Source organism: Melitaea cinxia, chromosome 24 (assembly GCF_905220565.1).
Source record: "Melitaea cinxia chromosome 24, ilMelCinx1.1, whole genome shotgun sequence".
In the NCBI taxonomy this organism is placed as follows: domain Eukaryota; kingdom Metazoa; phylum Arthropoda; class Insecta; order Lepidoptera; family Nymphalidae; genus Melitaea; species Melitaea cinxia.
The window spans coordinates 9,630,983-9,648,632 of record NC_059417.1 but is presented as its reverse complement, the minus strand read 5'-3'; positions in this window follow the sequence as shown (position 1 = coordinate 9,648,632).

The window sequence follows — 17,650 nt, the reverse complement described above, 5'->3', positions numbered from 1 at the left end:
TTTCAAAGCCAGCAGTTGGATGGTTATCCCGCCATCGGTCGGCTTCTTAAGTTCCAAGGTGGTTGTGGAACCTTGTTATCCCTTAGTCGCCTCTTACGACACCTTGTAAGTAGTACAAACAATTTTTTTTTACAATATCTAACCTTTACGTTGCTAGAATACTTTTTTAATTACCCCTGTCGTCAAGGAGTCACGGAGGCCCGTGCGTTACGCTATTCCGTAACATATATTTACGTAGAACCATATTACATTTTCATGCGGTTTCACTAATGGAGAGAGGGCTTCAAGAGGAAGGCTTACGGAACGGCTAAGCCGATTTTGATGAGAGTTTCACTGGAAGTTTGCCGGAAAAACTTTGTGACACACTGATTTCAACGCGGGCGAAGTCGCGGGCACAGCTAGTATATATATGAATCTCGGAAACGGCTTCAACATTTTCGTAAAATTTAGTACGCAGAGGGTTTCAGGGGCGATAAATCTATTTAGCTTGGATTCTTTTTTGAAAAATGTAGTTTTAAGGTTTTAATAGCTCAGGTGGATAATCGGGCGGTGTCGAATCGAGAAGACGACGGTTCGACTCCAGATATCTCCAGTTCGATTTTTTTCTTTTTCTTCAAGTTCCTTCATTTGTGAGAAAAACTATTATTGGTAGCCCTTTCTCACCGCATCTAATTCGTATGTAAGTATATTTTATAAAAATTAATATTTTTTATTATGTCGGCAAGATCGAAAAATGTTATTCATATTTCATCAGTATGTAATTCGTATTTAAATATGATTTCCAATAAAACACAATGTACAAAAAAAAAACTAACTAAGCTCGGTCAACCTACTAACAATGATTTGTACTAAACTATCTAAATATTGAGTTCTGAAGTTGTGAATTGTGTTGTGAAATATGTAGGTATACCTAATATTTTATCAAATACAAAATCATCTTCATTATCATCATTTCCGTCTATCACAGTCCACTGCTAGACATAGGCCGCCACAAGTTCGCGCCAAAAATGGAGTGAACTCATGTGGTTTGCCCATAGTCACCACGCCGGGTAGGCGGGTTGGTGACCGCAGGGCTGACTTTGTCGCACCGAAGACGCTGCTGCCCGTCTTCGGCTTGTGTATTTCAAACCCAGCAGTTAGATGGTTATCCCGCCATCGGCATCGGTCGGCTTTTCAAGTTCCAAGGTGGTAGTGGAACTGTGTTATCCCTTAGTCACCCTCTTACGTTACCCACGGGAAGAGAGGGGGTGTCTATATTCTTTGATGCCGTAACCACACATAAAACACAAATACAAATAAAAGTTAAGATTTAAATAACTAAATATAATAGTTTAACAGTGATTTTAAGTTATAAGCCGATTAAATTCCACAAAATATATGCAATTTCTTGTCGTTTCCGTCGAAGCAGATGCCAAACTAAAGGACACAAACAACATTATATACAATTAATTCAAATAAGCCCCTTGACAAGTTCCATCTCCAGCCACCTGCTCCGCTACACAAACAAGATATTTGTGTATGATTATAATTACACAAACATTAACACGCTACTTCGTCTATTACAATATTATGCTGTGATTATTATATTTAATTAGTTTTATAATTAATGTTTTGTGAATTTAACAAAACACATGAATTCACGCCATTTTTGGCGTGAACTTGTGGAGGCCTATGTCCAATAGTGGACTGCGAAAGGATGCTGTGATGATGTGATGTGATGAATTTAACAAATGATAATTATATTTGTGTAAATAAGTAAATATTTTTAAAACGACTTTCTTCGGTTGCCATATTATAACTTCATTGATAATGTTTTTGTTTTTGTATAATCAATTAATTGTAAGTGTTCTGTTATTGTCTTTTGGCTTACAATAACAAATAATAATAATATTTTTATAACTATTATTTGTATAAACTGTTTAGATAATATGCCAGGAAGTTACTAAAGTCATTTTAAGCAGTTTAAACTTTTTGAGGGATGTTTTTGGTAAAATAAAAATAAATGGAATGGAATATAGTTTGAATGCACATATACGCACTATATTCGATCTTCAACAATTTAATATTGATGAAATACTAATTGTCTCCAGTAGCTCCATCTCGTCAGGCATTCAATTGATTGACGATAATCGATTCAGATACGTTTATTCATCGGTAAACCAGTGAGCCGATATTCGACAAATCCTGATATCCTGTACTACATGTTTCTTAATCTAATATTCTATTAAATATTTATCGTTTTCTTGTACCACAGGCAGGTGGTACAACATAGACCGCCGTAAGCGTAGATTGGCCTACATCACCTGTAAGACCAATAGCATCGCAAGCGTTTTGCCGACCCTAGCCCCGGCATTAACTAGAAGTTTTTTTATATATACAACTAGGTCGGCAAACAAGCGTACGGCTCAACTGTTGTTAGCCGATTACCGTAGCTTATAGACGCCTGTAACACCAGAAGCATCGTAAGCGCTTTGCCGACCCTATCCCCAACCCCCCTAGAAGCTCTGGTCAGTGGTTACCTTACTCACCAACAGAAACACAATACTGCTTGAAAGCAGTATTACTTAGCTGTGATCTTCTGTAAGTTCGAGGTACTACTCCAGTCGAGCTGCTCCATATTTTGCTACCTCAGCTAAATGAGTTCTAGTTATCTTACTTATCACATTAATACCACACTACTTGTGAGCTTATGTGTCTGTGGTCTTCTGTAATGTCGAGGCATTCTTCTGACCGTATGAATATTTCTAGCAGTACCCTAATTCGACAATGCTAAGGATTAAATAAAGTTTTTATACACTGGCTCGGTAAATAGCATTAAGCCTACATTGTGGATCAACTTCTATTTTAATTCTTGCGACGTGAAAATAGTTAAAAGTCGAAATATATATATACAACATATGGTCGTTTAAAGGTATTAAATTGTCTGGTTTTGTTAACTTAATTGAAATTAATTTGATTCTTAATATATCAGTGATTGGCAAAGGAGTTTTTTCCACATAATGGGCTACGGGGTTAATCAATCATTCTGCTTTAATATAAGATGACAATTTTTTTTTATCAAGAGTAATGATAGCTATCAGGTCTTCATAATGACAAATGGGACCGACCTTTAAGTCAAGTGTTGTAGTCCTATGAAGAGGAAAGTAACTAGAGTAAGGAATGCTGGCCGCTTACAATAAGGTGGAACGTAAAAAAATGTTATTTATTCTAGTAGTATAAAAATACATAAACAAAGTCATCAACGTCATTGTATAAATATTTTATTATACTTGTCACACAAAATGTTAGCTCAGGCTTATACAAACTCAATTCAATAAAACGATGGAAATTTTGCATCATACAACGTTTGTATGATGAGAACGTTAAAATATTTGTTCAGCAAATTGTTTATGTTATACATAAACAACTTGTTGTTAATGTTTTAATTTTCGATGAGGGACAGATGGTGCACGTAAAAAGATTGAAATCTGTATAAAATAATATCATAAAACACGGATCTAGATTGGGTACAGATTAGATGAAAATAAAGTTAGTATACCATTTCATTAATCCGCCACAAAAGTAATCAGAGTAGAACTTTTAAACAAACAAATGTTTGTCAAATACAAATATCTATAACAAATGGTAATCAAAACCGCAACCGCCAGCAACAAGGCGACTACTTGCACGAGTACACTAGTACCTACGGTTTTGGAATGTTCTGAGTAAATTAGAAAACCCAAAGCTTAACAATAAGCTTTACAAATTAGAATGTAGTTTGTATAACTTACAGTGAAGCTTGGAAAGTTCTTGTCACGTCAAATTCATCAAGCAGCAGTTGTTAGCATTATTATTTATCTGAATGTAACAAACTAAGTAATAATTTTTGAATCTTTAGTTTTCAGTCTAAGCTGCATCTTAATCGATATTTTAATGCACTAAATGATGTAAGAATACATCTTTTATTTCTTAAATTCGTTTACAATTCATCAATTTGTAATAGATAGTTTGTGAATTATTGATAATTGTGCTTAGATATAGTTTTATTACTGGACACATTTTTTCGATAGATATGTAATCAATTATAATTAATTTATTTATATCAAGTCACTCATGCATTGTCGCCACAATTTATTTATTTATTTATTTATTCTTAATGTACACCGAAATACAGACACAAATAAAGAAAGATACAACAGAAGATGTACAAAGGCGATCTTATCGCTAAATAGCGATTTCTTCCACATAACCTTTGGGTACTGGACACGATACAGTAGCAGCGGTTAAGGTGTACACAAATTAAGGAGGAAAAATCAATTATAAATAGACAAAAACAACTTACATAATTATTGAAAAAGAAAAAAAATATATAAATAAGTAAATATATTAGTATATAATACACATATACACACACATACATACATACATACATACATATAACATACACATACATAACTACATTGAGACATACATATATTTACATAATAATATGCATAAAAAATAATTAGATACATAAAAAATACATTAAAAATTAATTATTATTTACTAACAATAATAGGTATATATATATCTTACAAAATTATATTCGCGGTCTCTGATATCTGTGCAATCAAAACACGTGTGTAATTATTTATACTTAACTCTACATAACAAATACGATATAAAAATATGTAGTTATAAGATAGTTACAAAATGCTTAATATATTTGGTGAGCTCATCGCTGATTAGTCTTTTCTTCTAGACAACTCAAATATGCAACAATGTTAGCAGATATTTGCATTGCAGGTAAAAATAAAGTTTGTAAAAATTGTCTAGCATTGTTATCCATATAATTAGCAATTGTACGAAATACAGCGCTTATTTCTGCTATCCAGACTACGATTCTCATACTAATAAAGCCTTAAGATACGTGGAGTAAGGGCTCTACAGATGAGAAGTGGCAAACAAGTGGTACTGTAAGCCGATTCGCTTTTTGTTTACTTGATATATAGAGAAAATAGGCCTTGTTTGTGTGTGTATTTATTTTGTGTGTGTAGTGGTTAATTTGCAGATGTATTATTTAGTAAATGGTTACGTTAATACACCACTTATGTGTAAAAATCCTTGTCTGAGTAGGTACTGTGTAGTATATATTAAATGTAAATGTAGTCAACAACATTAGGTATGTTTACTTAGGTTAAAGACCACTCTTTAGTCCAATTCACGTTCTGAAAATCCATTCTAGCCATTTTTTCTGGAGAGCCTGCCAATCACGTTCTGGAGACCATGTAAATCATTCCCGTTCACTGTCTTAATATATTAATAGTTATACTTTTGGACAAATAAATAAAATTTGATTGTCTGTTTGTAATATTAAAATAACCTTTTTACTATATGTATACACGGTACGTATACCAAAATAACGTTTTTTATAATTTTTGTCTGTCTGTTTGTTCCGGCTAATCTCTGAAACGGCTGGACCGATTTTGATGGGACTTTCACTGGCAGATAGATACCCGATGTAATAAGGAGTAACTTTTATTTTAGATTATTTTTTATTTTAACTCTGCGAACTGAACAATAACTATTTTGTTTAATTCCACGCGGACGAAGTCGCGGGCACAGCTAGTCTAAAATATATCAGTATCCAAATAAAAGAAATTCGCAAATTTTGTCTGATAATGGGAATAGCATTCTTTGCCTCCTACTGGTAAAATTGTTGATATTGAATATTTAAAATTTCATAATTTCATATATAACAAAGATGACAGGTTTGAAAACATCGATTTTTCGTATTTAATAGTATGATACGCTAAACGGTTTTGTAAGATATGAGTGTTAGTTCTAACATAAAAGCGAAGTGAATTTCTTACTTTAGTGACATAGAGTAGTCATATATTATCACTAAATTATCGTATTTCTTTCAACTATGCAATCAGACTGTTACTGTTAACTGTTGAAAATAATAAATGTCCGTAAAATATTCCATGAAAAAATTCTCCAAAATTATTATTACCTACTAAGTTAAAAAAAGCTTTTTGCAAGTTATATTAGCATTGCGTTTTTAAACGAATTTCATTATTATAGAAAGTATAATTAATAAAAAAAAAAAATAATAATATCCAGACAATGTGACGTGTATCGCTTGTTCATCTAAATACGGATATGCTCGCTCGGAGCTCGGATGGAAGTCAATTTTAAAGAGCCCTTCGATCGACGCGGTACTACGGAGCATCACGGAATTCGGTAGAAAAAACGTACATTTCAAATGATGCTTTCATTGATATCTGAATTCTAACCATATTTGTAATTTTTAACTAATAGAACATGATTTAATTTTTGTCTTTATATTATTTTACTTGCTTTTATTTACCCATCTAGATTTAAAAATTTATTGACTTTTAAAATTGGAAATGGTTTTTACTTCATGTCACGATTTAGCCTGCAGGTAGGAGTGTATTTGATTTTATAAGTCGCAATTATTTTTTAAACATTGAATTGTCCTTTAAAATGAACAGAAAATTTATTTATGTGTGTGATATGCATATATATCTATGTAAATGTATGTATTGATACTTGTAAGTATGTAATATATTACAGTAATTTAGCTATTATCTTTACGTTGTTATTACACTCTCTCTCGTGACCATTAGTTGACTTTAAGAGATCTCTTCTAGGGACAGGTCCATCTTTGCCATCAACTTTACGTGTAATTTTCTGTATATTTTTTTTGTGCAATTAAGTATATAATAATAATAATAATAATAAATCGTAAAAAATAACTGTATTTCGATTTGAGTAGGCACGTATGTGATTTGTGATGGCTGTTGCAGACGTATTGCGGTCCTTACGACTCGAGCCGAATAAATTTAACGAAAGCTCGGATTTATGAAATCGTTGAGGGTTTGGTTAAGCGCTTAAAGCGGTTGACCTTTTAAATTCGAGACATTTTTTATTTTCACACATCGCTCTTACGTTTTTCATTTTCTTTTGAACAATACGCTTAAGGCGGCGGTTTTATTATTTGGGTTTTGTACAAAAGTAGCTAAGATTACATGTTTAGTGATTGATTTGTCAAAACTGTGACTAAATACTCGTATATTTTACTATATACTCGTAAGCGTGACAGGACATTATTAAGAGTATGGATTTGTGGAATTCTAAAGGGAAATACGATTTAACTCGTTGTAAATATATGTACTAGTGACCATCAGGAAAAGGAGTAATTGAGTATGTATATAGCAGCTGCGTGGCTACGGCATTAAATAATGTAGGCACCCCCTCTCTTCCCGTGGGTGTCGTAAGAGGCGACTAAGGGATAACACAGTCCCATTACCACCTTGAAACTTATAAAGCCGACCGATGGCGGGATAACCCACCAACTGCTAGCTTTAAAATACACAGGCCTAAGACGGACAGCAGCGTTTTCGGTGCGACAGAGCCAGCTCTGCGGTCACCAACCCGCCTGCTCAGCGTAGTGACTATGGGCAACACACATCAGTTCACACCATTTTTGGCACGAACTTGTGGAGGACTATGTCCAGCAGTGGACTGCGATAGGCTCAAGTGATTACAGCAGTAGAGCGACGAGACAAATCAAGCTTCCAGCCATCTCTTTATAGTAGGAGAGTCTAGCTACGTTGCATTAATAAGCGTTTGAAGAAATAAAAAATATTAAATATAGCAATCTGAGCTCATTTTTAGCGGATTAGGAAGACTAACATTAAAGTAAATATTTTGATCCTTAGGGTATTTAGTTTCGATACGAACTAACTTTGTAAAGAAAGCACTCAGCAACATTGAAGTGCAGTATAATATTGTGTACCGCATTTTATTAAAACTCGATACTGCAGTGCTGTGAGCACGGCGCAGTATGTTTACCTTTAATAGAATTTTAATATTTTTATAACATTGTTCCAAATAATATTGTTATGACGTGGTGGTAATAAAAGTGCCTTGACGACAATTATTTCGGGTTGACATTACTAGCAGATGTATGTATGTTTAAGATTTAAATGGGCTTTCGTTTAAAAGTTTTAATGTGTTTAGACAACGCCTTCTTTAAAGCGAAGTTAAATTTAGAAAGATGTCAATGTTCAAAAAACAATGTTCGACATAATGTATGTACATGATTGAATCAAAAATTTTTTGTCATGTCTTTAAGAACTGGAGATCGTTACAGTTTAGATACGCTAGAGTTGTAAATAATAATATGAAGCACAGAGTCGAAAGAACTCAAAATGTGAACCTACAACATTGGAAAAAAATGCAGTGTTGCTGGTTTCAATCAACAGAAACCTATGCAGATATTGGCCGTTGACGACAGATATAAAAAGTAGATTTTATGTAGTGATAGACGCCTGCCACACTACAAGCATCGCAAACGCGTTGACCGACCCCCCACAATCTCCTCCCCTGTAGTTTTGGTTACCTTATTCAGAACACAACACTGCTTCAAAGCAGTATTATTTAGCTGTGATCTTCTGTAAGATCGAGGTACTTCCCCAGTCGGGCTGTTCCAGATTTTGAGCAGGATATTTCCTGCTGTGCCCTACCTCAGTTAAATTATTATTAATACTCTCGTAAGATACAGCTGTAAAGTTGGACAATATATAAGTTTCTTATTCTGCGGAAGCAGGACTGAATGTAAGACATATCTGATAGAGAATGTATGTCTGAAGAACATGCAGCTCTAAATTTCTCTCAAACATGGATCAGTCATCAGTCAGATCAGTTAAGCAATAAAAATTAGTTAGTTAAACACTTTCGACACCAGATCGCTACGTAACATGTTCACTTACTGTTGTTTGGATGTGCCAATATAGAAGACGTTTACAATGATTTCACGTCGAAGTAAACTGACTGAGAATATAAGAGACAGGATAAAACGCGCAATCAGACAGACATTATGAGGATTGTGATGATTGATTGGCACGTGGATAGAAGCGCTAATCGAGGCTTTAAAGCTCAGAAGAATCATAAAACGTTGGATTTATATTTTTCTACAGGTAACATCTGTTGTTGTTATCATTTTCTATGAAATTAGGGTTATTTTTTCAACTTCGATATTTCAATGACGTTGCAGACGATATGATCCAAGAAATCATAAAATTAGTAAAAAAAAAAAATTAAACTAGATGTCGCTGGTCTAAATGAAGAAAACGAAGTTTGTTTAATCTTTATACAGAAGTAATAGAAACATAGTTATTTAGAATTCTTTCTTACTATGTGAGTTTTAACTTCTAAAGGAATTGTAAAATGATTCCTAGACGTTACTGGAACACTAGGTACGGGCGTGATCTATAAGTAATGCAGATATATTCCCTGGCTAACTGTATCTGTGTGAGCACAGAGTAATATCGAAATAGAGGCTTTAGTGTAAAGTCGTGTTCAAATTTATGATCAACGTGGGCTTAAAATGTTAAATTTTTCGGTGTATTATTTATTTAGGAATTTTTTACCAAAGTTTATTGTGAAAATTGTCAAAAGAAATAGGTTTAAGCGTATGCAGCGCTTTGTGTATGGGCTTTTTTACTTTTATAAATATATACTGTTAATCTCGATTTCGTTAGCTGATGGTTAATATCTGCTAGACGATGTCTTAACTTCTTCTTTTTATTCTGTAACCAACAACAACTTCTAATTAGTCTTGAGACATTACAAACAAGTGAATTTCTGTTCGTTTTGGGTACGACCAGTCAACTGCGATCGGTTTTCCGATGTGGGATGTTATTTCAGCACATCAAGTGCCAATAATTGATAGCCATAATTTGACTGAAGCAATAATTATTATTTACCTTTTAGAATCAGTTTATAACTAAACAAGTATTCTCTGAGCTGTAATAGTCTGTTTTCAACTGAATAGATACTAGATAGCTGCGGTTTCGGTCTGGGCGCGGCGTCGATGGGTTCTCCACATGAACGTGATTTTACATTATTAAATGTATTTTATACACTTTGTTTAGACATTCCAGAATATATGAAACAGAAATCTCTGTTGATATATTATGTTGTCTGTCTCTAAGAGATCAATGTTAGTTATAAGACCGCCTTTAAACTTTTTAAGCAAAAAAGCATTTCATAAATAAAAAATGTGGTAAATAGGATAGGATAGTCCCTACTAAAATTTATTAGCACTTACAAATTCCTAGCATCCGTAATATTACATATACCTGAATCTAAAATATAAAGAAGAAATTTATGAAATATATAATGGAGTTAAATGTTTTGTATATATCTTTTGTCTGTCTAAAGAAGGTTACTAATTGTTGATTTATGGAAAACTTAGAATAATATATTATCTGTTATAGTCGTAATAAAAATTCTTTACACTTAACTTCTTCCGGTAAAATTTAAGCCTATGTTCCCCAAACATTATCAACACAAATGCACATACCACAACAAAGTTCTATTTGACCTGTATAAATATTAGTTATAGGTAAGTTGTGATTACACCTGCAACCACTGGCGTTATATATTTTAACTGAGGTAGGACACAGCACGAAATTTCTTGCTAATAATATGGAGCAGCCCGACTGGGGTAGTACCTCGACCTCACAGAAGATCACAGCTAAATAGCACTGTTTTCAAGCAGTGTTGTGTACCTGTTGGTGAGTAAGCTGACCAGAGCCCCTGGGTGGGAATTGGGGATAGGGTCAAGTCAACTGAATAAAGTACCACATTTCAGCCGTTATCTGTACTTCTTTACTAATATTATAAAGAGAAAGACTAGTATTTTTGAATGTTTGTGATAGATGTACTCGAAAACCACTAGACCGACTTCAAAAATTGGAAACCAGGAAAATGCTTCGTTATTCCTGAGTGACAGAGGATATATTTTATTGGATGGAAACTGAATAGCCAATAAAATGACATCCCAGCGCGTGAAGACATGGACGGAAAGCTAGTTTCTTCCTATCTATATTAATATTACAAAGAGGTAAAGTTTCTAACTTTTTTGTTTGTATACATAACATAATATCTAGGTTGAAACCATTAATGTGTACGACATACAGTAACATAATACACTAAGCAGAACAGAAGTGGATGGAATGGAATATACATATATAAATTTAAACTTAAAAACTAAGATTGTTTAACAAGTTATATTTATTAAAATTTTGGTTTTGAAAGAAGCGAGAGAACAGTGATAGATGTCTATATCGATACACGTACTGACAAGCTGGTTGTACTGGCGACACATACGAGATAAAGGATTATAATAAGAGGTGTTATTATGATAAATGTCAAGAGAGAACACCTTAGGCCTTCTAATACGATAGTTTATGTTAAAATTAAGTTGAGACAGCAAGTATGGTGAGTCAATGAAGTAATTAATTATTTTGTAAAGTGTCATAAGATCTAAATATTTACGACGACAGGCTAGAGATATCATTTGGAACTTTTTCATTCTTTCTTCGTAAGTGTGGAGCTCGCAGTGCAGGTCGAGACGAAAGCAGACCGATTTAAGAAAACGCTTTTGTATTCCTTCTATGCGGTTAACATGAACGGAGTAATTTGGCGACCAGATCACAGTGTTGTACTCTAATATGCTTCTTACGAGAGCATGATACAAAGCTAAATAAGATGAAGCCTTTTTAAAAGGTTTAGATACTCTTAGAATGAATCCAAGTAAACTTGAAGCTTTTTGGTTAATAAAGTCATAATGCGTACGAAAACTTAATTCTTTGTCAAAAATAACACCTAAGTCTTTGATTTCAGTTTTACGGGATAAATTGTATTTTTTTATGGAATAACTAAAATTAATAGGGAATTTCTTTTTTGTAAAAGAAACAACAAGGCATTTGTTAACATTAAGGTCCATCTCATTCACTTCGCACCATCTTGCTATGGTATCTAAATCTTCTTGGAGCTTCTTAGCATCGTTGATGCAAGTAATGGTCTGATAAATTTTTAAATCATCGGCATATAAAAGACAGGGACTTTTTAAGCACACCGTAAGATCATTCACAAAAATATTAAAAAACAATGGGTCTAAATGTGACCCCTGAAGAACGCCGTATGGTACCGTAAAGACAGATGAAAGTTCACCTTTTAGAGCAACGAACTGAGCCATTATTATTACCATGAACACCATATCGTGCCAACTTATGTGTTAAAATGGAATGATTGACTCGATCAAAAGCTTTAGAGAAGTCGGTGTAGATTGAGTCAACTTGCCCACACTTAGCAAATACTTTACACAAGTAACTCTTATACTCCAACAGATTACTCGTAGTCGACCTACCCTTTACGAAACCATGCTGATTAGGAGATAAAGAAGATTTAAAATGATTATACAGCACATCATAAACAAGTGACTCAAACAATTTGGCACAGCAAGACAAAATACTATAGGACGATAATTTTCGCAACATGATTTGATTACACTTGATTTAAAAACAGGGACAATATGAGCTGTTTTCCACAGTGTAGGAAACGTACCAGACTTTAAGGATTTATTGAAAAGAACACATAAAGGAACACATATTGTTTTAATAAAACGCTTGTATACAACAGGAGGGATACCATCCGGTCCCGATCCCTTGTGTTCATCAATATTTTTAATTTTAAGTTTGATTTGATGTTCATTTACGGCCAAAAAATTAATGGAATCATTAGGTTCTGGATAGTTTAGAAAGTCCGAATGTTGAGCGCAATTGGCCGAGTTATTAGAGTAAACAGAACTAAAGTATTTCGCAAATAATTCACATATTTCTTTTCTGCTAGATGCTTCATAACTTATATAATTCATGGTGCTGGGGATATTGCTATTGCTACATTTTTTATCTTGAACATAGCTCCAAAATGACTTTATATTGCAACACAGGGACTCCTCAATCATCTGCAAATATTTTCTATAACAAGACACCATTAACTTCTTACCCCTCGCACGCAGCATGGCAAATGTATCATAATCTCGAGGATTCTTAAACTTTTTATATAATTTGTGAAATTTGCGTATTTCTTTTAAACATCGCTTTAAGACCTAAACTACTAAACCAAACCGGGAATGCCGAAGAATACTATATATATTTGCATCACCAAAATAATAATTAACGCCCAACGAAGTGATTCCGAGCCGGCTAGTATATTATAAGCACATACAATACAACCTCAGTTGCGAGACAAACTACATAAAAGCGAGTCAACGAACACGATTAAAAAGTTACCCGCGTTTTGACTTTACGCTCGCATTGTTGTCTCATAATAAATTCTATCTAGATTCTGCTGGAACTTTCCAGAAACACCGTTAAGTAACTCCTCAAATTATGTACGCGAAACAACTGATTTGATTAGTCGTTCGCTTTGGAGGTGAGCGTAGCTGGTCGAGTGAATATAACATTTGCAGCGTCGGTGAAATTTTCAGGTTTTATGGATGGACCAGTATCAAAACAAACTTAATAGTGATTTGTTAGTACATAAAGTGCACGAGAGGTGAGGAAACCCGCAAACCGTCGGTGATTTAGGCGACTACTCACCCCACTACATCAGAGCGGTTGTTGTTGTTTTGATTGTGTATGGTGTGGTTCCCGAACCCCTGATACAGGAGAAGTTCCTATTGGGCGCAGATATGTGAGGTATTTACTAAAAAAATGTAATGCTGAGAAAAAAAAAAACGAAACCTATTATTGAGTAACAGAATTGTAACGGAGAATTTGGTTGTTTTGTTTGTATAATCTATTTTTAGAACAGCACTTATAAATTTTATGGAAAACAGAATTTTCAGGATTCGACCTCGAAAAGTTTTTTCAACGAAGCGAGGTTTGATAAAAGCTTTTGATATTCTATTTATGATGTTCTTTCTTTAAGACCCGTTTTATTCAATAAGTAAATTGTTTTTTTATTTTTTTATATTTAACTCCGGTGAAGTAAGATAAAAATTGCATGAATTTTTTATAGTATTTCAATTTTCACTCTGTGACCGTCTTTGGTGTGAGAAGTAATCTCAGTCAGACATTAAATTATATCATTACGTGAACAAAATATTCAATGCTTTGTAAAGTATAACACGAGCAAAAAAAGTTTTGAAGTTTCTTGCCTATTCCTCTTTGAATCTTTATTCCAGAACGGTACTAAATTAACTATGGTTAATACCATAATTAATTTATTAAACACTAATGTTATTAAAATATAAAACAAAACGACGATTTTAATTTGATTTCAAATCATGCGCTGTTACGTGAAAGCTCGAACAATGTTGTAAGACTAAATAAAATGAACTTAGCGAAGCACAAAGGAGGTCTAATCACTGATAGTGATGTGATGACAATCTCTATTTATAAAGAAAGTATAGATAACGTTACATGACTATTCACACGGCGCAAATAGCTTAAAAATGAAAACCTATTATATAAAAGAGATTAAATATCAAAATTAATTAGGTATTCACATATTTTGATTTTTCATTGTGGTCGAAAATCCAAATCTTAATAAAATTATTGAGACATTTTTAAAACAATTACACATTAATTTATACTCTGTAATCTTCTTCAATAAGTTTTAAGAAATGTCAAAGTAGCATTTCCTTTTTTACAATTTCATTAAAACGTTAATACGTCACATTTAAATTACCATCACACGTTAGCTGTTACAAATGGAAAAAATATTCAATTCCAACGAAATGTATTAACGCACCGGCGAAATGGATTGCGGCCATTTAAGGCTCATTTGAATTCGAAGACTTCGCATTCGAGATTAGAATATTTGGCTAAGAGCTAGAGTCAAAAATCTCTGAAAGCAAATATTATTTTAAATAGTTAATTAAACACGAGAAACAATAATATTCATCTATATGTATTTGCTCAAAAAAAAAATAAAACTGTCTATAATTTACATCGACAAGTAATACATGTAGTTACTGGAAAAAATAGTCGATTGAATACGCATTATTAGGTATTACTCTAATAGTCGTCAGATCTTGATCAAATTTAAATATGACCACACGAAAAGCATCAGATTTCGATTATAAAACACATAAAAATTCAGTTGAATTGAGAATCGTCTTTTTTTGAATTCGGTAAAAAAATTTGTGTTTGACAAACTAAAGGTTAATAATAATTTAATTGTTCTTAATTGGACAGAAACAAAAATCAAAAATAAAACAAATATAAAAAAAATAAAAAATAAAAAAAAATAATATAAGTACAACGGACAACCTTATCTCATTATTATAAAAAAGCTGATCGGAAAGTCGTTGTACCGTCTTGCGAAATGTCAAACGCGTGAATTTCAGATTATGGGTTAAAATTGTTGTGTTTTTTTTTGATTTTTCCAATTTTCTGACCAATTCTTTTAATTTTTTTATTTCGTAAGAACATTCCACACAATTGTTTTCTATTGTCTACGCTAATTCCACTCATTATAATAAGACAACTTTTTCAGATTTTAACGCGGTTTATTAGGTTTTTTACATTCCCGACGTTTCGGATACTTTATAGCAACGACGGTTACGGGAGCATCAGTCCTCAAAAGTTGTTTCATTATAATTTCAAACAATGTTAGAAAACTTAAAAAAAGCTATCCAAATGGGTTTCGAGTTTTGCGCTTAGCAAAATATATAGCAATTTATTATTTTTATTTAGATGGATCATTTTACATTACAAATCTAAATAAATATTATATAAATAAGATGATTTTATATACTCTGATAGCAACCCTGCAAAACGAAATGTCGCGATCTGGCGGGGCCTCAGAAAATCTTTCGGGTAATACGCCAAGAATAAAAAATATATATATATTAAGTGTCACTGTAGTTGATGACAACTAGGAGTATGATAGCGACTTTTTCGGAATACATTAATAGCCGGAACATCTGCAGAATTAGAGAAAGAGCTCAGAAACAAGAAAAAGAAATATAAAAAAATACAAACAAGAACTGACAGGACTATGAGAAAATATTAAAAAATGAAACGGCGTGTTTTGTGATCTCAGACACAACTGACGCAATTTAAGGACCGTACCTGACGCATGACTATGACATTCCAATCTAAGCGTAGTAGCCGAGAGACTAAACATAATACAACGTTGAATAAATAGTCAATTAAATAACTCAATTAAAACTAGTACTAAGATCTTAATCAAATTTAAAAGACTACACGATATACTTTTTATTCCAGAGGAAGATATTTAAAATGAGTCATACTCTAGGCATATATTACGTTTGACCATATCTTTAGCTAGCCGTAAGAATTTCCGAGCGACAAGTAATTTACCCGATTGGCCTGAAAATTTAATTACTTGTACTTGATTATTGTTAAATTTTTATTTTGTTAGGAAACAAAGCATGTTCGTTAAATTATATGTATATAATATGTCAAATAAAGTTTATCAGATGCATAAAATGGTTTATTACATACAATATAATAATTATACTAAACAAAAACCTGTAGTTTCTATAAGATTTTATAATATTATTTTAAGAGCGCTTATTTTGAAGGTACCTGACAGAGATATTTACTTTGTTAGTGGAGAATTAGTATGTCTACCCACAGCGAAGCACAGCGGAGCAAAAGCGGATTAAGCTAAAATCCTTCATTTATACAAATATTTTTCCCAAGCAGTTATCAAACCCACTACAAGTTCACTTACGCTGGCGTTTATTAAATTTTGATAAATGAGCATTGGGATGCTTACAAGCTGTTTTAGTTAATTTCATTACAAATATTATAATTTATTTGTTTCTTTATTATTTGTTACATTTTTTTAACCCTGATCATATATTTATCAGTCCAATATAAAAATAACAAATATATAAGAAAATAATGACTAAAAAAGCGGTCAGCTCTTAGAACATTTGTATATAGAGGGAAACGCTAATAATCTTGATTACACTGCATTCATTATAAGACTGATTCAAAAAGTTTTTATACTATCCGCTTTGAATGCTACGTGATTTTATATTTAAATAAGTTTATAGAATAAAGGGAATTAATTTAGGATATAATAGAGTTTTAATTGCTTATTGTTAGACGGTTCTCGTAAGAATGTTTAAATTTTAAATACAGTCCTTATGTTCCGTCATCGTACTTTTTCGTAGTAAATCGTAATTTTAACGTTATAATCGATGTTCTGTGTAAGTAGGTTTATGCAGCAACAAAACGCAGCCTTGTAAAGCTGTTATGTGCTCACTGCCCGCGAGTTGAGATTTTTGACAGAAACTTGAGATTGAGTTATCGTGAAATATCATCAACTCCAAGACTTTTGATGTGACGTGCAGAATCCCACCAGCTGGTGTGCCGAATCGATAGTGGAAGTCATCATCGATTCTCTAAGGTACGTGAGTGCATTCTATTTTGTTGCTGCGTGCCTATTAACGTCCTGAACATCGATTCCATCGGCAGATTATTCCTGGTCTAACCCAAATGTAGTAAGAAGCCACTTATCGTTTCTTTTCTTGAGGTGCGTTTGCTACACTTTAAGTTTTTTAATCTGTGGTTTATAATTTTTAATATTTTTTATCATAAATGAATTGTAAAAAATGTAAATGAAATGATAAAAATTATAAAATTAAAAACAAATTATAATTTATAAAAACGTTTCCACTTGAATATGTTATTACAAAATTTTGTTCTTTTTATATCTGTATTTTTATAATATGAATAATAAATATTTTACAGATTAATTCCTTTTTTTAATACTATTTCAGACATTATGACAGTCTTGTGTTCAGTGACATTCAAATTCAAAATGG